At 35.4% G+C, this 25,590-nt stretch overlaps 1 pseudogene; it reads left to right on the top strand.

The window, feature by feature from the left end:
- The first annotated feature begins 526 nt into the window (after positions 1 to 526).
- LOC149542381 (cell division control protein 2 homolog B-like) overlaps positions 527 to 25,590 on the top strand; it is a 35,253-nt pseudogene continuing 10,189 nt past the window's right edge.

Genomic DNA, 25,590 nt, shown 5'->3' with positions numbered 1-25,590 from the left:
TGACCAAAATGTCTTCCCTTTTTCATCAGATGTATGGTACCATTGTAGAAAATTAAAGGGCCTTGGTCACAATTTTGATGATGGTTGAAAGGAATCTTGGTCGCAATTTTGATGATGATTGGTCTTTTTTATTGTCAAACATTTGGCTTTACTATCAAAAAATTCAAGGGGTGTACATTGAAATTTCAACCAGCAATGGACACAAATGAGGAAATAAGAGTTCAAGATGAACTAAGGAAATCGATGAAACTCACATTGGTAAGTCAACCTTTTTTAAGTCAAAATTTTGATGCTTAATTACTATGATGAAAAACTAACTAAAAAAGATTGATGATAGGTTTAGTTGTCTATTTGACCAAGATGTATGGTACCACCATAGAAAATTAAAGGGCCTTGGTCACAATTTTGATGATGGTTGAAAGGGATCTTGGTCGCAATTTCAATGACGATTGGTTTTTTTTATTGTCGAACATTTGGCTTTACTATTGAAAAATTCAAGTGGTGTAAATTGAAATTTCAACCAGCAATGGACACAAATGAGGAAATAAGAGTTCAAGATGAACTAAGGAAATCGATGAAACTCACATTGGTAAGTCGACCTTTTTTGAGTCAAAATTTTGATGCTTAATTACTGTGATGAAAAACTAACTAAAAAAGATTGATGATAGGTTTAGTTGTCTATTCGAACAACTCTCGTCACAATTTTGACCTTTTCTTGTCAAAATTTAGGGATAAATTTACTAGTGGAGACACAATCTTATTATTACAACTCTATTTAGATAAATATTTTTGTCCACATAGCATATAGACATGCCCATGATAGTGCAGAAGATAATTGGAAGATTATTAGAGAGTGTCATTTTTATATGAGTGATGATAGATCCCTCTCTCATGAGTTTGTGCAACATTGTTTCGAGAATTATTTTGATGTCTTATAGGAGCATGACATTGCTATGGATAAACATATCATTTTGTTAAATAATTGCATAGGCCAATTCAATAATGCTCACATATTTTATTATTGTGTAGGATGCACATAAAGAGCGGGGTGCTTCATATTTGGAGTTTTTCTAAGTTTGGCCATGGGAAAGGGGAACATGATGGAGTAGGGGCATGTGTGAAGAGAGCTCTAGTTAAGGAGCAATTGAAGATTTCAGGAGAAGAGCTTCTTGATGCTCATAGCATTTTTGATTAGCATAGTTCAACATTATCACAAGGGAGGGACTCTTAATTCAGTAGTACATAGGTTATTTTGTTTGGTTGAGGAAGGGTCCATCTCTAATAGATCAAATTGTGCTACAGTGAGAGACTCATAAAAAAATGCATTCATTCTAGAGCTCTGATTGTAGTACATGGACCATTTGGACACAATAGCTAGCTTGCTTTTGTCCTAGTTGTTTTTAGTGTGAGTGGGACCACTATGAGTCAAGTGAGTGGGGGAACACATGGGCTCCACATTATCTTATTCCATTGTCTATCATACCCACTATAAAAAATGATGACATGGAAAGTTCACTTAAGCATAACCATCTATCTGATCTTCTTTAGCCAAGACATGTCTTTGCATTGGTTGCACCACAGGGAAATGATGAGAAATTAGGTTCTTAGTTAGCACATTGTGTAAGTGGTAAACAAAAGGTTGCACAACCAATTGTAGATGATGATGGATTCACATATCCTACTAGTTCAGTTGTTGTTGCTAGAACATGGCTACAGACATACATCCTTAGAAGGAATGGAATTCTTGCATTCAAAAACTATCAGAAGCACAAAATAATTCTCATGTATTCACATCTTATTATAGAAACAAATGTGAAGTTTTTGAAGCATCAAGGAAGACCAAAAGTAAAAGAACTTTTTACTATTACTAATGTTGATCATGAATCTATACTGGAGACCCTAAAATAGAGAGAGGACCCTAATGGAACACTCGACTAGGTATATTTACTTCCTATGTTCTTTTGTTCACAATGATTCAGTGAACTAATGATTATATTCTTTAATACAATAAGTTACTAATTTTTTTATGATATTGAAATGTAGGTACATCATGAAGAGTAGCCATGCATGAAGATAAAAACTAAATAAGTAGTAGAATGAAGAAAAATCTATTCTATTTTTGACACTACAATTTTTGACACTACTAGTTTCGACACTATGATTTTTGACACTACTATTTTTGACACTTTGATTTGTGATAGTTGTGTATTGATGTAATAATGATGAAACACTTGATGTATTGTAAATTTAAACTTTTTTATTTAATGTAAGAAACAAAGATGATTTTACTTAATACAATTTATGTGGAGGGACCTAAAAAACGATGATTATAATACATACTAACACCAAAATTGCACTGTGCCCAACAAAAAAAACTTGAGAGAGGTTAAAAATAATCTTTTTACTTAATACTAACTCTAGTGACACCCTTGTTCCATCCATAGAGATTTTCCATCATTCGTGGCCACCCCGTACCAAAGAGTCTCCAAGGTGCTCTAAGTGCATTTCGAGATTAATCTTCTAAGGGTCATAACTCAAAGATAATGGGGCCTATCAATGAAACATTTAATGCTATAGGATGATAATTCCAAGGCCTAAAATAATATATCTCATTTTTTAGAGATCAAATTCCATTCGGATTTGACACAATGATCTCACTCGATGCCAAAACTCGTAGTGTGCCTCAATGCATAGGTACATTACAACATAACTTTGAAAGCATTGATCTTGAAAATGAACCATTAATGCCATTAGATATGGATGGATGGGTAAATCCTAGTGACTCCCTTGTTCTAGCTATTGAGAGCCTCTATTGTTCATAGCCACCCCATACCAAAAAGTCTCCAAGGTGCTCTAAGTGTGTTTCAAGGTTGATCTTCTGAGGATCATAACTTAGAGCTCATGGGGGCTTGTCATGAAATGTTGAATTCTATAGGACAATCATGTTGAGGCCTAAAATAAGCTATCTCATTTTTGAGAGATTACATTCTATTTGGATTCAACACAATGATCTTTCTCAATGCCAAAACTGGTAGGGTGCCTCAGTTCATAGGTGCATCACAGCATAACTTTGAAACTGTTGATCTTGGTATCAAATCGTTAGTTCCTTTAGCTTTAGATGGTAGGTAAACCCTATTAACACCATTATTATAGCCATGGAGAGCCTACATCATTCATGTCCACCTCATACCAAAGAGCCTCCAAGGTGCTCTAAGTGCATTTTGCGGTCGATCTTTTGAGGGTCATAACTCAAAGATCATGGGGGCAATCAATAAAATTTCAAATTATATAGGATGGTTATGAAAAGGAATAAAATAACCTATCTCATTTTTGAGAGATCACATTTCATTTGGACTTGACATAGTGATATCGCTCAATGCCAAAACTCAAAGTGTGTCTCAGTTCATAGGTGCATCACAATATAACTTTGAAACCGCTAATCTTGGCATCAAATTGTTAGTGCCATTAGCTCTAGATGGGTGGCTAAACTCTATTGACACCCTTGTTCTTGTCATGGAGAGCATCCATTGTTTCCAGTCACCCTGTACCAAAGAATCTCCAAGGTTCTCTAAGTGCATTTCAAGTTTGATCTTCTGAGGGTCATAACTCAAAGCTCATGGGGGCTATCAATGAAAATTTTAATGCTATAGGATGGTCATGTCAAATTTTGTAATAACCTATCTCATTTTTAATATATCACATTCCCTTTGGATTTGGCACAATGATCTCACTCAATGCCAAAACTCGCAGTGTGCCTCAGTTCATAGGTGCATCATAGCATAACTTTAAAATTGCTGATCTTGGCATCAAATCATTAGTGCCATTAGCTCTATATGAGTGGGTGAACCCTCATGACACCCTTGTTCCAACTATGGATATCCTCTATCATTCGCAGCCACCCCATACCAAAGAGTCTCCAAGGTGCTCTAAGTGTGTTTTAAGATTGATCTTTCAAGGGTCATAACTCAAAGCTCATGGGAGATATCAATGAAATGTCAAATGATAGAGAAAATTTATACCAAGGACTACAATAAACTATCTCATTTTTGAGATATCACATTCCATTTGGATTCAGCACAGTGATCTCGCTTGATGCCAAAACTCACAGTGTACCTCAGTTCATAGGTGCATCACAATGCAACTCTGAAACCACTAATTTTGGCATTGAATCATTAGTTTCATTATCTCTAGATGGGTGAGTTAACCCTAGTGACACCCTTTTTCTGGTCACAAAGAGCCTCCATCGTTCACTACCACCCCATATTGAAGAGTCTCAAAGGTGCTCTAAGTGCATTTTGAGGTTGATCTTCCGAGGGTCATAACACTAAGCTCATAGAGGCTATTAATGAAATCTAAAATGCTATAAGATGTTCATGCTGAGGCCTACAAACCTATCACATTTTTGAAAGATCACATTCCATTTGGATTCAACACAACAATCTCACTCAATGCCAAAAGAGTGTACCTCAATTCATAGGTGCATCACAACATAACTTTGAAACTGCTAATCTTTGCATCAAATCATCAGTTCCATTAGCTCTAGATAGGTAGGTGAACTATAGTGATACTCTTGTTTTTACTGCAAAGAGCCTCCATCATTCACAACCACCCCATACTAAAGATTCTCCAAGGTGCTCTAAGTGCATTTCAAGGTTGAACTTCTAAGGCTCGTAACTCATAGCTCATGGAGGCTATTGATGAAATGTTGAATACTACAAGACAATCATGTTGAGGCCTACAATAACCTATCTCATTTTTGAGAGATCACATTCTATTTGGATTTGGCACAATGATCTTGCTCAATGCAAAAACTCACACTGTGCCTCAGTTCATAGGTGCATCACAACATAACTTTAAAACTATTAATCTTGGAATCAAATCATCAAAACCATTAGCTCCATATGGGTGGGTGAACCCTAGTGCCACTCTGATTCTGGTTGCTAAGAGCCTTTATCATTCATAGCCACCCTGTATTGAAGAGTCTCCAAGGTGCTATAAGTGGTTTTGAGGTTGATCTTCTGAGGATAGTAACATGGAGCTCACGGGGGCTATTGATGAAACATTAAATGCTACAGGATGGTCATGCTAAAACCTACAATAATCTATCTCATTTCCAAGGTGCTCTAAGTGTGTTTGGGTGGGTGAACCATAGTGACATCTTAAGGGGTTGCAGAGATCATTTCAATTAAACATATACAATAGCATTTCAAATTAAACATTGCATCAAAAATTTGATAATAAAGATTGTTAAAATGTTATTCACAAATTATTGTATTTGAATTGAATATAAAAAACATGATAAAAATGACTGATATTCTATAAACATGAACAATACAGATGATTCACAATTGAATAATACTATACTAAATTAATATGTATATCATTGTGCACATAAATGACAAAAGTATATATCAAAATACATATATCCATAGATAAATTATACAGATATATATCAAATTTCATGTATCCATAGACAAATTATGTAAATATATATCAAAATACATAGATCCATATACAAAATATGGCTAACATGCCATCAGAATGTGTATAATATCAATGTTTCTATATACAGTGTGGCATATGCCATCTCAAAATGTCTCATGATGCATCCTATGAAAACTATACTATCCTATACTATTGGTGGATGATCAAAATGTAGCCTCTTCACTACATTTGGTGGATCAGATGCCTCCTACATAAACAAAAATGGAAAACCCAAACTTAGACTATTAAATTTAAATGATTCTATGTATCTAATATTGAATTACTCAAATGCATAATGATCCCTTTTTAATGAAGATTTATAGTATTAAAATTTCATCATAAATATCTCTCTCATCGACCTCCGGCATCAGTCAGGAGTCCTCTCATATGTCCTCAAAAATTCTTGAACCTCATTGATTATGGCCTATGTATGTTCAATTATGTTTTTCAAATGAATCTACAACTTAAAATATAACATTATAATTCATAAAATGCTAAATTCATAACATATAATCAAGAATTCAAACTATAACTTACATTTTTTGACTCCCCCTCTAGATATAATGGCTTCATTAGAAAACATACAAAACTCAGGCATCCAACCTCCTATGCATTAGGTGTTTCCTATGAGATACAAAATACTAGTTGTTAATATCATAGAAATTAGTTTTGAATTTATTAATGAAAATAAGGAAGAAATAAAAATAAATGATACTTATATATACGATGGGGCTCTCACTGCAAATGGAAACACTAGAGGGTCTGTGACATGGAATCTGCCTAGACTCATCACCAGTAGCCACATCCTATACAATAAAGAATATAATTAAATTTCATTTCCACAAACATTTTACAAGAATATATCGATATTTAACCACTTTAAAAGCACCTAATTACATATCCCTTGTCAATGGGTTGTGCCTCATCACCTACACTCTACCCCCCACTAATAGGTGATACTTGTAAGAGAAAAGAAAGATTAGAAATCATTCATGTTCCAATAGAAAATAGAAAATATAATGAGAACACAACATAATGTACCATAGATGTCTCAAGGCCAAATGAAATAGCTGAGAGTGTGACATTACCAACCTATCTGAGCTCCTCCTCAGTCATTAACTAAACATAAATGAAGATCACATACATGTATAGGTCAGTATGGGTTAAAAATTAAAATTAATCTATTATAAAGATTAGCTTTAAATTGCATATCTTGTAACAAAAAATTGTATACACATACTGACATAGAAGGATTCCATGCCTCTGCATGCCCCTCCTCTCCCACATCAAGGTGTGTAGCCTCTGTACATGCATCTGGTGTATCCTCCTCAAATTCAAATTGATATTTAGACAGATCACCTATGGGACCTAGACCAATATTCTTGCACATTATGCAAGTATGGGGCACACAAATATGTGATGAGCTTGCTGATGATGAACTCGTACCAACATCATCAATATGAGGCAACATTGACCTATCTTGGGATATCAATAGGCTACTCAATCTATGGATGACTCTAGTAGTCTAAGAGCTAGCCTCTACAATAATATCAGGATGTTGTACTAGAGGAGGGGGGAGACATTAGTAGGGGGGAAAAAAGTGCCAACTTTCTTCCACTAGAAAAAGGGTCTATTATGAGGAGCTCCTCCTCCTACACCCATGTTGGGCCTCATGTTCCAATAGTTCACTTTGAGGTGCAACACAAATTTGGCATATTATTTTTTAATGAAATAGAATGGCACCTTTAAATATTGTGTGGAGGGATGTCAAAAATCATCCACCAATGATCCCAAAAGTTTGCATGCATAGCCTCATTTGTGCACCATTTAATTGATAGTTTGGGCTTTGTGCATTGTACTTTTTTACCAGTTTTTGGGTCCACAAAAAGGCTAACTATATCATCTTTAGTTATATTTAGGGCTGTAACCTCATCATAGTCCAACCCATCATCAAACATGGCATGCATTTTTTCATGCCAGTGAAGAGCAACATTTTTTTCATTGGTAAGTATTTCAATATTATCTAGTATGGTGTTTAACATGGATAACATGGGAGCCAATGTGGGTATAGTGTTATATGTGGTTCGCAAACGCTCAGTTTGACGAGATTTTCAACTATCAAATCTTCAATTTGAGGAGGGTTTTGAGCGGGTAGGGGATCATTTGGTGGACAATTTTGAGGGGGTTCTGGATTGTTTGGTGGAGGGTTACAAGGAACATTATTTCCTATGTTAGTATCATCATTTGGGTCAGCCATACCTATTAATTTGAAAAACATAAAATTTATATTTAAAATAACCTAAATTTCAACAATTTCTATTAAAAAAACACAATTTTTAACAAATTCAATTTAAAATAACTAATTTATAATAATATTTATTCAAAATATATATAAATATATATAATATAGCTAATTTATAATTATATATATATATATATATATATATATATATATATATATATATATATATATATATATATATATATATACATATATATATATATATATATATATATATATATATATATATATATATATATATATAATACTTATTTTATTTATTGTAATAAGTAAAGTTTTTGGGGTTTGTGGTTAGAAGAGGGGGGCCTATTATAAAAAAATTATTTAAAAATTTAATAATAAAAATCATATTTGAAGTGAGGGTAGGGGCCACCATATGCATGCCTCCCTCTGTACCCCATAGCTTGCAGACCAAGACTGGACAAGGGCAACAACAATTACCTTGGTAATGTTGTAGCTACCTTGAGCATGTTGTCAACTATCATCCCCTCTTTAGGGATTAATTTTTTTAAAGTTTTTTCTTTGAAAAAAAATTATTAATATAATATCTTATTTAAATTATTTTTATTTATCTTTTTATATTAACTAATGTTATTTAGGAATAATACTTCTTTTTAAAAAAGATAGTTAAATAAAAACATAGGTTTTACTAGAGATGGGCTCTTTTAAACTACAAAAATAAGGAATTATATTATGGTGAACTAAACATGGAAAACACATATGATGGGAAAACATTTTCAAATGAAACTTGATCTTTTACTCAAATCAAGATTTACGAAAATATATCAAAAACTAAAATGACTGAATAACTAAGTTTGTTTTAAATGCATGTTGAGATGTTGTGTTTTATCTCATGATGAGGTTTGGGAAAACCAATTAGTTTGGCCAATTAGGAATGTTTACTAGAGGGTTGGGAAGTGGACATTCTAAAAGTGTTATTATGTGATGTTGTTATATCATGATTGTTTAATTCCCAACCAATGTTATATATTCATGTGTTTCTATGATGAGATCGATTTCTTCTTTGTAAGCTCATGTGTTGTTATTTTCTTGGTGTAAACTATGAGGTTTCAATCAACTATCTATTGGTGCTTTCCAATTGATTTTATAAGACTAATGTGATTATTGTGATTCATGAGATACACTTTTATGAGCTTAAGGTACGTTATCTATATGTATGATGGGAAGTGGCTTGTAATGGAGGCTAGAGCCCTAAAGAGGTTTCTTGGGTAACCCGTTTCTAAGTTATATTAATAAAATGTGATAATATTGTCATTAATTGGGTTAAAATCAATTAACAAAAGTTAGTATATTACCTTGCCCATGCCTTGAGTGCTAGTATAGCCTAGGATGGGAGTAGAGAGGATACCTAGTTGCAACCTTTCCTTGTTAGTATGCCTCGTGTATAATAAAGGATAATGATGCCACATAGGGTCACTAGGGGGATAGAGTCCAGAGAGACTGCTAGGGTAACCTTAGATTTGACTTATGTGATGACACTTTTCCACATAAATATTATGTTTCGTATGTGTCTTTGATGCCTTTGGAATTAAATGTTGCTTATATACTAGGTACCTTGAGATAGATTGCTAGAAGGATTCCATGACCTAGATTATTGTTATGACTTTTGTATTATTATCCATTTGGGACATGAGATTATCTCCTCAAGATGGTGGGAGCAAGCCATTTGGGTTCCATGAGGTTGAGTGGTAGTGTTTCTTATACCATTCAGATCTAATAGCTCGATGCCAAAGCTAGATGTACCTTGTGCAGTTATTCTATCCTTCTTATCTTGTGATTATGTTCTATGTTCACATTTTGGTATTTGTACTTTGGTTATTTGAGATGTTACAAAATGTTGTATCTTATCATGATGTATATTCTATTAGCATTTGATATCTTATGACTTATGTAGAGGATGATTATGCATTCTAGTTAAACCATGTGGCATCTTATGTTCTTGTATATTCTTTCCTATGATTTTGTACATATGGTTTTTCTATGACATGGAATTTGTTTACTTATAAAGAATAATCTTAATTAAACTACTATGTGATTCAACATTATAGAATACTCTAGAGATGTAACTATTATTTTATTTCTTTGTATGTATGTGAATTATTTCTTCTACTATGTTATCTCTTGATTGTTTTAATATTTCAAAAAAATGTTGAGAAAATTTAGTGACATTATAGGTTAATTTATCTTGGGTTCCTCAATGGGGCATTAGAGAGAGAGAGAGAGAGAGAGAGAGAGGATAGGCGTTAGGGATTAGGGGTTATAGACTGAGGGATTGGGGTTAGGGGTTAGAGAGGACACATAGAGGTAGGTTAGGGAATTGAGAGAGAGTGGGGGGGGGGGGGGGGGGGTTAGGGTGGAAGGGGGGGGATAGGGAGGGAATAGGGAGGCCTGAGAAGAGGTAGAGAAAGAGGGGGGTTAGGGAGGGATGAGAAGAGATAAAGAGACAGAGGGGTTAGGGAGGGAGGGTATGAGATAGACAGAGAGGGGTTAGGGATTAGGGGTTAGAGAGAGAGTAGGGGATAGGAGAGAGAGGGAGAAAGTGATAGGGAGTAGTGGATGGGGGTTCAAAGAGTATATGGGATAAGATGCATATAAAAAGAGAGATGGATATAGAGTAGCAGATGGGAGAGAGAAAGAGAGGATTGGGGAAAGAGTATGGGATAGGATGTAGAGAGAGAGAGGGGGGATATAGGAAGCATATGACATAGGATGTAAAGAAAGAGAGAGAGGATGGGGTAGGGGGAGAGAGAGACAGAGAGAAAGAGAGAGAGGGAGGGAGGGAGAAAGAGAGAGATGGGGTGGGGAGAGAAAGAGTATTTTATGTGATTTCTAATAGCGCTATAGAGAATCCCATAATGTTCACGCACTATGGCCTAAGCTCCACAAGCTTAAGCATAGGCCATACTATGTACACACTATAGAGAATCCCATAGCATGCATGTACTATGGCTTAGGCTCCACAAGCCTATGCCCAGGCCATAGTGTGTATGAACTATAGTGCATGCACAATAATAGAAATTTTGAAGAAAAAAAAGATGTCATGTTTTTGGCACCACAACTTGGTGCATTCACCTATAAAGATAATTTTTTAATATATTTTTTGAAGGAATTAATGAGAAAAAATTGACAGATCTAATAGAACACTTGCATATAAGAACCTATTGTAGAGAAAAATAAAAGAGGAGGAAAGGTTTTGGCTCTAAAAATATGGAAGAATATATTATGAGATTGAAAAGAATAAATTAAAGTACAATGGATCAATCCTAATAAAGGAGATCATAAAACTATATAGGGAAACCCTAAAAGGTAAATGATATTTAATAATTAATATTTAATTATTAAATGAAAATGCATGTGCATAAAGTGAAATCATAAGAAGGGAGTAGAGGTAATTCAATAAATTAAATTAAATTAATCATTTACTCTAACACCCCCTTAAGATGAGAAACAATGCATAAAAAGCAAGGAAACTATTAGAGTAATTACATATTTCCTAATTAACTCTATTTCACTTAAGCTAAACTTTAGGCATATAATAATTAATTAATTTTATTAATTATTATTATGCAACCTAAATTTGACCTTTTTAGGGTTTCGATCTCCTTTATAAGGATGATATTATTGGAAATATAAGAGGAGTAACTGAGAGGGGAGGGGTGAATTAGTTACTACTAAAATAAATCTTAGATCCCTTAGATGCCAAATATAAAATTTAGATTGATAAAACTGATTACTACTGATACTCGATAAGCATACAAAAATTGTTGTAACTTGGTAAGTGTAGAATGTGTTTAACTTAGTAGATCTTAAGATAATGTTAGTAATTTACTTACAAGTATGAAAGAAATAAGATGAACACATATGACACCAAGATTTAACATGGAAACCTAATTTGGGAGAAACCACCAAATGTAACTAGTTACTATTTTTCACTCTTCTAAAGTGAGCCCTATTAGGAGCCAACCCTATTAATGGTTACAAAACACATTGTTAGGTGTGACCCTATTAAAGGATTTGATCACCCTATTAGGAGTGGCCATGTAAGAGGTCTTGAAACAATTCAATGAAATTGCTACCTTGTTAGAGGATTTACAAATGGCTATTAAACCAACTCTATTAAGAGATTTTAGATCACTACTACAATGGTTAGAGAGCAAAAATGAAATGAACTGATTGAGATGCAATTGAATTGTTGATTACAAATCTTTGTTTAAGCTTATACTTGGTCCTTTCTTATTGAACAACACTTTTATGCTCCACAAGGATACCTACTTATCCTTCAAGTTCACTTCCTCTCTTCTTATCTCTTTTTAAATCATTCCACTTGCATAATTTGAAATCACAAATTAACCTTTTACTTATACCTTTCAAATTGTCAAGTGGGCTCAAATACAAATGAGAGTAACCAATATTCATTACCATAGTCAGCTAGAATCACTAGGTAAAATAATTAAGCTTTACATGCCAAAATAAGAAAATCTTTTGGTAACTGACCTAGCTTGGTAAACTAATTTTGAATCAATTTCCTATGTTAACCAATAGGAGATTAGTTAACACTGTGAACCTACAAAATTCCTTTGGTAACCTAGTGAACTTGGTTAATACTAGCTCTATTCAATTTTCCTTTGTTAACTAAGTGAGCTCGGTTAAGACTCTTTTTTCCATAAATTCCTTCAATGCCCAAGTGAGCTCAGTAGATACTGCCTTCTATACAGAGAAGAAAAAAGAACACTTGGTAGACAAGGAAAAATGTCTTCGCTAACCAAGTGAGCTTGGCATTCACTGACTGTCAACTAATATGATATTTTTGTAACATCGAAGACAACACACAATTAATCAATTGTATCCAACAATCTCCCTCTTTGGCATTGATGGCAACACAACATATCATAGCACAATAAAATTTTGAGAACAAGACTCCCTTTGTCAAAAAAAAATTCCCTCTTTGATTTTACATAGAAAAATTCTTCTATAATATTCTCCCTCTTTAAAGGAATTACTTAACTTCTCCTTCTTGGAATTACAAAATTTCAGAAAGATATGATAGAAAACTTCTCCCTCTTTGGCAACACATGCCAAAGAAAATTTTGATTAGTGTCAATGTATCTTGAGTAAAGATTCATTTGCAATATGTCCTTGTCAATACTGCATCAACTTATTCATCTTCAACTTAGTTCCTATTGATGCATCACTAAACTTTATTTAGTGAGCTTTGGATAGGGGAATGACCCCTAAATTATCTTTTAGATACAAAAAAGCATCCTTAGATAATGGCTTGGTGAATATATCTACAACTTGTTCTTTTGTATGTACATATTCCAATCTAATTTTTTTGTCTTTTACTAACTCTCTTACAAAGTGATATTTTATAGCAATGTGCTTTCTTTTGGAATACATCACTGAATTCTTTGATATGTTGATTGCACTAGTGTTACCACAATACATGACTATTGGCTCTTTGATTTCAAAATTCATTCCTTTCAACAATTGTTTGAACCAAACAATGTTATAGCAATTTACTATTGCAGCCACATATTCTACTTCTACTATGGATTGAGATGTGTAGTTTTGCTTCTTTCTTGTCCAAGATACCAACCTTTTACCAAGAAAGAATTCTCCACCACTAATTCTTTTTCTATCATCAAGATTTCCTACCCAATCAGCATAATTAAATACTTTTAAGTCAAGATTGCCTCCAAGTTTGTACCATAAGCCATAGTCTTCAATACCTTTCATATATCTCAAGGTTCTTTTTATTGCCATCATGTGGTTTATCTAGGTTTGGCTAAGAATCTTGCTACTATCCCAACTACTAAGGCAATATTAGGCCTTGTATGTACTACATACTATAATTTTTCAATCATTGATTTATATAAGGTCTGATCTACTTCTTTGGAGTCACCATCTTTGGTAAGCTTAATTCTAGTACACATGGGGGTTCCAACTGGTTTTGAATCCTTCATTCCAAATTTCTTGAGCATCTCTTTGATATACTTAGATTGAATGATATAGATACCATTTTTGTTATATTGTATCTACAATCTAACACAGAATTTTATTTCTCCAAACATGGACATCTAAAATTCTTTATTCATTTGTTCTGAAAATGCTTTGCATAAGTAATCATTTCCTGTAAATAGAGTATCATCCACAAATATTTTTGCAAACATAATCTTCTTATATGGTCCTTCCTTGATATACAAACTATTGTCATCATTTATTCTTTGAAAACCAATCTATATCAAATAGTTATGTAATCTTTCATACTAGGATCTAGGGGCTTGTTTTAGACCATATAGTGCTTTGTGTATTTTGTAGACCATGTCCCATTTGTTAGGATCAACAAAACCTTTTGGTTGTTCAATGAAGACTTTCTCATCAAGTATTCCATTCAAGAATGCAAATTTAACATCCATCTAATATACTTGGAATCCTCTATGAGTTGCATATGTCAGTAAAGTCCTTACACTTTCTAATCTTGCAATAGGGGAAAAAGTCTCACTTTAATCAATACCTTCTTCTTGAGAATAGCCTTTACATACCAAGCTTGCTTTGTCTCTTAACAATTTCCATCTTCATTCAGCTTATTTTTGAATACCCATTTTGTACCAATCACATTTTTATCTTTGGGTCTAGGAACAAGAGTCCAAGTTTTATACTTTTCTACCTATTCTATTTCTTCATTCATAGCCTCAATCCAACTTTCATTTTCCAGTACATCCCTAAAACTTCTAGGTTCAAATTCAACAAGTAAACATGTACCTTTTAGTTTACTTCTTGTTATTGTTTCATCTGATTTGTCTCCAATGATCTAATTAAGTGCATGATGCCTTTTGACATATTTAGCCAATACAGGTTCTTTGACTTTTGAATGAATTGTACTATCTTCATTTTGAATCTCAACTTTAGGCTCGGGTCCTTCTATCTATGGCTCGAGTCCTTCAGACTCGGTATGCACTAACTCGGCATGCTCTAAATGTGACTTAGGTCCTTGTGACTCAGTTTGCACTTCTTGCAACTTGGTAACTGTTGGAGACTTGGAGAGCTCGGGAGATGAAGTCTCCTTTTTGTCAAATATGTTTGGTAATGTATCAGGTTCAAAGTAAACAAATCTTTTGTAATATTTTGGCTCCTTTTTGCTTTTTTCTTCACTCTTTTTTGCAAACTCATCAATTCTCACATGTGCAGTTTCTATGATTTTGTGAGTGGACAAATTCATACATTTGTATACTTTACTTCTGTAGAATTATCCTAGAAATATACCTTCATCACCTTTTACATCAAATTTTCCTTTTCTAGATTCCTTCAAGATATAACATTTGCTGCCAAATAATTTCAAGTAACTTACATTAGGTTTGTAGCCATACCATAGTTCAAAGGGGGTTTTGTTTGAGTCCTTTTTTAACTGAACTTAGTTCAAAGTATGAACTGTAGTGCTAATAGCTTCCTTCTAGTATTTGATAGCAACATTCTTTTCAATCATTAGTGTCCTTGCACAATTCATGATGGATTTGTTTCTTCTTTTAGCTATTCCATTTTTCTCAAGAGTACTAGGGGTTGATACTTGTCTTTTGATTCCTCTTTCAATGTAGAAATTGTGGAATTCATTTGAGATGAATTCACCACCTCTATTTGATCTTAAGCATTTTAATCTTTTTCTAGTTTAGTTTTCTACTCTAGCCAGATACCATTTGAATTTCTCAAAAGCTTATAATTTTTCTTTTAGATACATAATAGTCATCATTCTAGAATAGTCATCAACATAAAGAATGAAATTTTTTTTCTCCACTATAATTTTCTATTCCAATGGGTCCACATAAATTAGTATGCACAATTTTTAAGACATCTTTTGACTAATAGTTTTTTCTCTTAAAACTAGTCTTTCCCATTTTACCAATTTAGCAATTTTTGCATAATCCAACATTAGGTTTCATCAAACTAGAGATACCTCTTACTTTTCTGAGTTTTCTTATCTTGACCATACTATCAAAGTTTGCATGACATAGTCTTCTGTGCCATAACTAGATTTCTTCTACTTGAGCAATAAAACATGAGCAATCACCAAGATCAAGATAAAATAGGTTACCTTTTGTTTGCTTGCCTGATCCAATCAGATTTCTTTTGTTATCCAGTAATTTTCCTTGCCATTCATGAACTCTACCTTGAATCCAATGTTGTTTAACTATGCCACACTTAGTAAATTATGTTTTAGTCCTTCAACCCAATAGACATTATCACATACAAGTTCTTTGGTTAATGAGATTTGACATTTTCCTTTTATGCAACAAGGTTTATTGTTTCCAAACCTTACACTACCTCTATCATAGTGTTCAAAATGTTCAAACTTAGATTTATCTCTACTCATATGGTGAGAACATCCACTATCTATGATCCAAGTATCATTTTTACTAACGTGAAAGACAAGTGCCATCTTATCTTCTTCTTCATTAGATTCATCTTTTACAACAATATACACTATTACATCTTCATTGTTATCAGAATCTTTAGCCATAAAACAAGTTTTCTTACCTTTGTCTTTGTAAGATTTGCGACCTTTGAATTCCTTCTTGCCTTTGTACTTGTGGCTTTTCTTCTCTTCCTTGCTTTCTTTGTTTGGACACCTAGCAGCAATATGACCAATTTCTTTACAAGAAAAAAAAATTAGGGGAATTTTACCTTTGTACTTCCCTTAGCTCTTGAAATATTTCTTTGCAAGTAGGGCTTCAGCAATTTCAAGACCACTATCATAACTTTCTTTTGTTTCTTCTTCACTTCCTAATTGATTATCTTTTATTTTCTTGCCCTTTTCTTTGAGTGATAATTTAGCATCAAATGTAGATTCAATAATTTTGGAAACAAGAATGTAGTTGTCAAAGTTGTCTAGTTTTAAAGCTGTCAATCTTGCTACTAGAAAATCCAAGCCTTTCTTGTTATTTGGATCACATCTCTTTTCTTGAATAGTAGACACTTTGATTGCATAGATGGGAAGCAGATTTTTGAGTATTTTTCTTAACACAATTTCTTCTTTGATTTCTCCTTCAGATGCTCTAATTGCACTAACATTGGCCTTAATTCTTTCCACATATTTTGTAATATTTTTATCTTCTCTCATTTTCATTTGATCAAATTGTTATCTAAGGCTTTCTACTTTAGCTCTTATTATATTGTCATCTCCTCCATGGATTTCTTTTAGTTTGTTCCACATATCAAAAGTAGTTTTATAGCTTTTGACCTCATCAAATTCAGCATAACTAAGAGCAAATGTAATATCAATCATCATGACATTATGGTTATTTTTCTCAACAATATCTTCAATTGATAATGTTCTAGTGGGAGTTTAGTATTCTTCATCAAGATATTTTTCGCCTAAATCATTGATGGTATCTAGATGAAGCCTCATAAGTCCTTGCCATGCTGCAAAGTTGTCTTTGTTCAACTTTGGAATCTCTCTTTTGTAAGACATCCTAATCTTTAGCTTACGTCCTTGAAACCTTCTCTGCAAGCACCAAAAGCTCTGATACCAATTGTTGAAAATATAAGAGGAGTAACTAAGAGGGGAGGGGTGAATCAGTTACTACTAAAATAAATCCTAGATCCTTTAGATATTAAATATAAAATTTAGACTAAAAAAAATGATTACTACTGATACTCAGTAAGCATAAAAAAATTGATGTAACTCGGTAAATGCAGAATCTGTTTAACTTAGTAGATCTTAAGATAATGTCAATAATTTACTTGCAAGCATGAAATAAATAACATGAACACACATGACACTAGGACTTAACGTAGAAACCCAATTTGGGAAAAAACACCAAATGTAACTAGTTACTATTTTTTACTCTTTTGAAGTGAGCTCTGTTAGGAGCCAAACCTATTAAAGGTTACAAAACACATTGTTAAATGCAATCTTATTAAAGTATTTGATCACCCTATTAGGAGTGGCCTTGTAAGAGGTCTTGAAACAATTCAATGGAATTTTCTACCTTGTTAGAGGATTTACAAATGCCTATTAAACCAACTCTATTAAGAGATTTTAGATCACTACTACAATGGTTAGAGAGTAACAATGAAATGACATGATTGAGATGAAACTAAATTGCTGATTACAAATCTCTATTCAAGCTTATACGTGATCTTTCCTAATCAAATAACTCTTTTCTACTCCACTAGGATACCTACTTATCCTTCAAGTTTGCTTCCTCTCTTCTTATCTCTTTTTAAATCATTCCACTTACATAATTTGAAATCACAAATTGACCTTTTACTTATACCTTCCAAATTGTCAAGTTGGCTCAAATATAAATTAGAGTAACCAATATTCATTACCATAGTTATATGGAATCACTAGGTAAAATAATTAAGCTTTATGTGCCAAAATAAGAAAATCATTTGGTAGCTGACCTAGCTCAGTAGAAACTAATTCTGAAGTGATTTGCTATGTTAACCAACAGGAGCTCGATTAAAACTATGAACTTATGAAATTGCTTTGGTAATTGAGTGAACATGGTTAATACTGGCTCTATTCAATTTTCCTTTATTAATTGAGTGAGCTTAGTTAACACTCTTTTTTGCATAAATTTCTTTGATGCCCAAGTGAGCTTGGTAGATACTACCTTTTGTATGGAGCAGACTCAGGAAAGCTTGGTAGACAAGGAAAAATATCTTCACTGACCAAGTGAGTTGGGCATGCACTAATTGTCAACTGATATGACATTTGTATAAGATTAAAAAAAACATACAATTAATCAATTGTATCCAACAAATATCTCTTGGTAATTAAACCAATTGATTCACTTTTGATAATAGCAATTTCTTTTTTTGCTCATCAAGAATGTCTCATCTATGGATCTGAAAATTCCAACCTCCATACATTTTGCTTCTCTCTTTTTGTGATAGGTGTTTGCATGTAGATGATTCTTGGGTGTTGTGGGGTTGATCTTTCATCAAAAAAGCTTTTCTACAGTCTCAATTTTCAAGTCCAATCATTGCTTCAATTTGCATGCCCAGTTAAAGTGACCTATGTACAAATTTTTTTTGCCTTCGATTTCAATATCATCCAGAGAGTATCCCTTCCATAAAATTAGCCTCATGACATATTTGAGATTGATCACCTCAACACACACATATGTACTCTTTTGTGCATCTTGATCATGGTTCCTTGACATGTAATTCTTTTGGCTCACTTTTCTAGTTGCTTATCACCTCACCCTTGTCTACATTAGGGGGATTCGTCTATTATTTCTCATGCTTCCTTGGTTTGATTGATCAAATTTTCAAGCTTTGGTGTTTCATACCATTTGTATCTTTGAGTTCAGTTGTTTGCCTTTATGTGCCTCTTGATTCAATGCAAGTTATAGTATTCTCTTGTAATGTCCCCATTTTAGCAGTTGACCAAGTGTGTGTGCGTTAGCCTTGTTCTACATGGTCTCGAGGACTAACGAAGGGTTTAATGGGATTTTGGAGTGTTTTGGCCTAGTCATTTCTAGTTTGGGCCAAAATGAAGTTGATTTACTCAGTTTCAGGCATACTTACTATTTTTAGTAAGTCGACAGGACACAGTGCAGGTCAATTTTGGTGATTGGATTCGATACTCCTTAGTGAGATCTTTCCGATGAGCTATCACTCACATTATTCGGAGTCCGATTGCTAATACATTTTAATGCCTGAAGTTTTATTAAAGTAACGTCTAATTTAATTGTAAAATATTAAAGTGTTACTTTAATATTTATTTTATGGTGATGTGTACCCAAGGGAGACATAAGGGGTATTTTAATATATGTCTTATATTACACATCTTTTATCCCACATTGCCCATATGAGTTGAGCAGACCCGTGGGAATAAAATAAAAGGAAGCATTTGTGGCTTCATTAGATAGGGTTGAATAAGAGAAGAAATTGGTGTGTGAGTTGTAGCTTTGTTCTTGGCATTTGAGGACGTCTATCCTCTCTTGTAACATTCTAGATGTCATTCCCTTGGGGTTTGGCCTTTGGAATTCTTTCTTATTGGCTTCATTATCAGGCAGTTTAGTTGCATTTTCGGCTATAGGCAGATTTGATATTTTGCTCATATCTTCTTCACTACTTGTCCGATGCTTATTCCGCTTGGAGGGAATGGTATTATGAAGTTAGTGGACTGATTGGAGGACAAAGTATTGTAGTAGCAAGTTCGTAAGCATGGGCTGGAGTATTATGACAATATTGCATGCACGAAACACAACAAACAAATAAACGTTTGATTTTCGGAGTTATAAGGGGTTTTAAGAAGTTGAATGCAAACTGTTTGACATAATTCCTTTCAGTAGTTTAGTTTTTTGGGACATCCAGGGGTGCCCATTTTAGTGGTATCAGAGCTATAAGTCCTGCCATCCTGTGGAGGTCTTATAGGGAATTTGGAACAGCCGAATAGAGGGAAAAAGTGTTTGACGAAATGTCAAAACACTAAAATCAGAAATAAATAAAAAACACAGGCTAAGCATTTATGCTTGAGCATGCGACAGGGGTCTTATAATTTCCGCGATACCAGAGCAAGACAAAATAGGATTTCAGACTTGCAAAGCAAATAGTCTAGTACATCCGTATAGGGGGACATTGAATCCAACCATACAGACATAGAGGAGATATTCTGTGATTAGGACAATAATATGGGTGATCGAGATGACAGGAATACAGGATTAGGCGAAGGCAGAAATGCTGGTCCAGATCAGGGGGAGGTACTGTTCTGACAGTTACTGGATACATTAGAGCAGGGGCATCGTATGTAGCAGGAGCAGAATAGGTGAATGGACATGATGTTGCAGCTCATGGCTAGATAGATGGGTGTCAATATTAATCCAGGTGATGCCAACAACAGAAACAATAACAACGAGGGAAACAATAACAACGGGGGAAACAATAACCATGAAGGCCAAGGCAACAACAATGGTCCTGAGAATAACATTAATGGTAATAATGATCATGGAAACAATGAGAATGAGGCTGATAACTTTAGACACGTTGCACGCCCAGCACAGACTACGAGCTCGAGACCTCTTCTACCCACTTTCCCACCCAGAGATCCGGTTCAACCAGTAAATGAATCGCAGATTACCGAGTTACAGGATCAATTCAGGAGGGACTGGGAGGCTAGTGGACCAGAGTTTCAGGTAGATATTTCTCTTAGAGATTATATGGACTTGAGGATGAGACACATGCCTAAAGCAGGAGGGAGGAATCAAAACTTTGAGCTGAGGAAGAAAGTTGGAAAACTTTCTTTACCTTATTATGATGCTTTAGGGAAGATGACTGCACGAGCTTGGGTGCAGAAGGTAGATACATACTTGCAGCTAAATCCTATTCCTGAGGAGGAGGCTATCAAGTATGCGGCTATGCACTTGGATGGCATTGCACATGAATGGTGGCATCATGGCATGGTGACTTTGGGGCATAATCAGATTACATCCTATGAGGAATTCACCGAAACATTGATTGGGAGATTTGACACTAAGGATCCTGAGTTACATTTCAAGGAGCTAGCACAGTTAAAACAGTCAGGTTCTGTGGATGCTTACATTGTCGAGTTTCAGTGCTTGTCTGTACTTGTTACTGATATCTCTCCTAGGAGATTGGTGGTGTTATTTTGTGATGGTCTTGCTGATCCATTACAAGGTTGGGTGAAGGGACATGATCCACTCACGTTAGCTGAAGCAACTAAAAAGGCACGAGATTTAGCCCCTTCGATATACAAAGGAAAAAACCATTCAACAGATTCTTCCTACCGCAAGGACAAAGACAAAAAATTGTTTCAAAAAGAGTATAGAAAACCTAAAGAAGGATCAAAAGGACTAGACAATGAAACCTTGAATGAACTTCAAAAGAAGAAGTTGTGCTTCCATTGTAGAGAGACTTGGAACTTATCTCATAAATGTTCTCTCAAGGCTAAGGCAAATCAAATGGAGTATTTTTCAGCAGAAGAGTCAGAGTCAGAAGGGGAGGATCAGCACTACGATTTAGATGAGGGTAACACTATAGAGGAGAGCAACATTCCTAAGGATGATAGATCATTGGCATGCTTGACAGGGGCCCAAAAGGCAATCACATTTAAGGTTAGGGGTACTATCCAGGGGCAGAAAGTGATATCTCTTATTGACATTGGGGCTACACATAACTTCATAGATGCACAGTTGGTAGCCAGGAGAGGGTTACAGACAGAGGAGCATGATGGGTTTAGAGTCATGGTGGCTAACGGTGATAAGTTATTATGCACTCGGAAGATATCTAATCTTCGCATCAGGTTTGGAGATGGCTACGAGTTGGAGGATGAGTTCTATGTTGTGGACATGGGAGATTATGATGTCATCCTCGGCATGACATGGATGGCTTCACTAGTTGAGTTCACACTCAATCTAGCAAAATTGGAGATGAGATTCCAACATGAGGGCAGAACTTTGGTACTTAGAGGGCTTTCAGATAGAGGTTGCAGAGTAGTGTCCTTGAGGAGAATGCAGAGACTTTTTCGTCATGATGACATAGAGTGGGCGACAGAGTGCCACATTATGCCAACTTCACCAGAGCCACAAGAAAAGAGTCATTAACTAGATGTCCAGAAGATACTTGATAGACACGCTAAACTATTTAGTGATATTCCTCATGGGGTTCCTCCTGACAGAGAGATGGAACATGTTATTGAGCTCGAGGAGGGAGCCAAACCAATTATGATTACTCCCTATCGTCATCCTAAGAAACACAAGGATGAGATAGAGAAGGCGATTAAGGATTTGTTGGAGATGGGGCATATCAGGCCCAGTAAGAGCCTCTTTGCTTCAGTAGTAGTATTGGTAAAGAAGAAGGATGGGACGATGTGCATGTGCATTGATTACAGGGCACTGAATAAGAAAACAATTAAAAATAGGTATCCCATTCCTAGGATTGATGAGCTGATTGATGAGTTGCATGGGGCATGCTTCTTCACCAAAATTGATTTGCGATCCAGATACCATCAGATCAGGATGAGAGAAAAGGACATTGAAAAAAAAGCCTTCCGATGTCACTATGGCCACTTTGAGTTCATGGTTATGCCATTTGGTCTAACCAATGCACCTGCTACATTTTAAAGTTGTATGAACCAGGTATTCAGGAAGCAGCTGAGGAGATTTGTCTTGATCTTCTTTGATGACATCTTGGTCTTCAGTAAGACCTGGGAGGAGCACTTACATCATCTGGAGGAGGTGTTATCTATTCTGGAGAGAGAGTCATTGTATGCCAAGGAATCTAAATGTGAGTTTGGCATGACTGAGCTCCTTTACCTGGGGCATATCATTAGTGCAGATGGCGTTCGGGTTGATCCCGAAAAGATTAGAGCTATTGTAGAGTGGTCTACTCCCACAAACCTTACACAGCTTAAGGGATTCTTTGGTTTATGTGGTTTTTATAGGAGGTTTTTTAAGGGATTCTCACAGATTGCTACACCCTTGACAGATCTTACCAGGAAAGGAGCCTTCGTGGGGACAGGGGTAGCACAGAGGTGTTTTGAGCATTTCAAGCAGGTAATGTCTTCATGTCCAGTTCTAGCTCTATCGAATTTCACGAAGCCTTTTGAGCTTCATTGTGATGCATCAGGTGATGGGATTGGAGCAGTATTGATGCAGGAGAAGCATCCCATTGCATTTGAGAGTAGGAACCTTCGAGGAGTTGAGAAAATTTATTCTATCTATGACCGGGAGATGTTGGCCATAATGCATGCATTGGCCAAATTTTGATCATAATTGGTAGGTGGACGTTTTGTGATCAAGATTGATCACAACAGTATTAAATACTTCATGAGCCAGCGTGATCTTAATGACCGGCAACAAAAATGGGTGACTAAATTGCAGGCTTATGACTTTGACATAGAGTTTGTCAAAGGTAAGAAAAATGTGGTGGCTGATGCCTTATCTTGGAGACCTCACTTATGTGCTCTGGCAGAGATTTCAGGAGATTGGAGAGATCGGATTATAGAAAAGTATGTCGAAGATGCTTGGGCTTCTGGATTGATTTCAGGTACCATACAGGATGATCGCTATGAGGTGATAGATGGATTGATCAGAGTTCAAGACAGGGTTTATTTGATTCTGTCATCACATTTGAGAGAGGCGATCCTGAAGGCATTTCATGATGCACCCACAGCTGGACATCTAGGGGTCTTCAAGACCTACAGGAAGATCCAAGAGCAATTTTCATGGAAAGGGCTCAAGGATGATGTTCAGAGGTATGTCAGGGAGTGTGTGGTTTGTCAACAGAATAAGGGAGAGCACACATTTCTTGCAGGTTTATTATAGCCCTTTCCCATTCCTAATAGGAAATGGGAAAGTATTTCGATGGACTTCATCACTAGTTTACCACGAGTGTAGGGAAGGGATTGCATCTATGTGGTGGTGGACCGCTTGACGAAGTTTGCTCACTTCTTTGCTATTCTGTCCACTTACACAGCAGCATAGGTGGTAGATCTTTTCTTTAAAGAGATATTCAGGTTACATGGGCTGCCCAGATTCATTGTCAGCGACCAAGATAGTAAGTTTATGAGTATTTTTTGGCAAGATTTGTTTAGGTTGTGTGGTACATATCTTACACCTAGCACTAGTTATCATCCACAAACAGATGGGCAAACAGAGATTGTGAATAAATGGGCGAAAGGATATTTGAGGAACTATGTAACTACACAACAAAAGGCTTGGATCAGATGGTTGCATATGGGAGAGTATTGTTATAACACCACTTATCATATGTCCATCAAGATGACTCCTTTCATGGCACTCTATGGTTATGAAGCACCTAGGTTCATGGATTTAGTTTTGGGGGACAGTAGAGTGCCCAAAGCCAAAAACTTATTGCAGGATAGTCAGGACATCCTGAAAGTGCTCAAAGAGAATATACATCAGGCCCAGAATCAACAGAAATTGTATGTTGATCAGCACCGAATAGAGCATAGCTTCGAGGTAGGGGATATGGTTTACTTGAGGCTACAACCATATAGATAGTCATCGCTCAAGAAGAACGAAGCTGAAAAGTTGAAACCTAGATTTTATGGTCCCTACAAGGTGATTCGCAAAGTCAGAAAAGTCGCCTATGAGCTTGAGCTTCCAGAGGGCAATCGAGTGCACAATGTGTTTCATGTGTCTAGGCTTAAGAAAGCCATTGGTCAGAGTGTAGTGCCTTCTGCAGATTTATCCCCTTTGGATGAGGAGGGGAAGCTTGTGTTAGTACCTGAGGCTATTCTGGATACCAGAGAGAGGAAGCTTAGAAACAAGATAGTGAAGGAGTATTTGGTCAGATGGAAAGACCTGCCAAAGGAAGATTCTACATGGGAGAGTGAGCAGGCTATTCAGTAGGCTGGACTGAGATTGCTTGAGGACAAGCAATTTCAAGGGGGGCGGACTGTAATGTCCCCATTTTAGCAGTTGACCAAGTGTGTGTGCATTAGCCTTGTTCTACATGGTCTCGATGGCTAACGAAGGGTTTAATGGGATCTTGGAGTGTTTTGGCCTAGTCATTTCCAGTTTGGGCCAAAACGAAGTTGATTTACTCAGTTTCAGGCATACTTACTATTTTTAGTAAGTCAGCAGGACACAGTGTAGGTCAATTTTGGTGATTGGATTCGATACTCCTCGGTGAGAGCTTTTCGATGAGCTATCACTCGCATTATTCGGAGTCTGATTGCTAATACATTTTAATGCCTAAAGTTTTATTAATGTAACGTCTAATTTAATTGTAAAATATTAAAGTGTTACTTTAATATTTATTTTATGGTGATGTGTACCCAAGGGAGACAT

The sequence above is a fragment of the Cupressus sempervirens genome, chromosome 8 (genome assembly GCF_028749045.1).
Source record: "Cupressus sempervirens isolate cs-2001-9-10 chromosome 8, ASM2874904v1, whole genome shotgun sequence".
NCBI lineage: Eukaryota > Viridiplantae > Streptophyta > Pinopsida > Cupressales > Cupressaceae > Cupressus > Cupressus sempervirens.
This window is presented reverse-complemented; position numbering and strand designations above follow the sequence as displayed.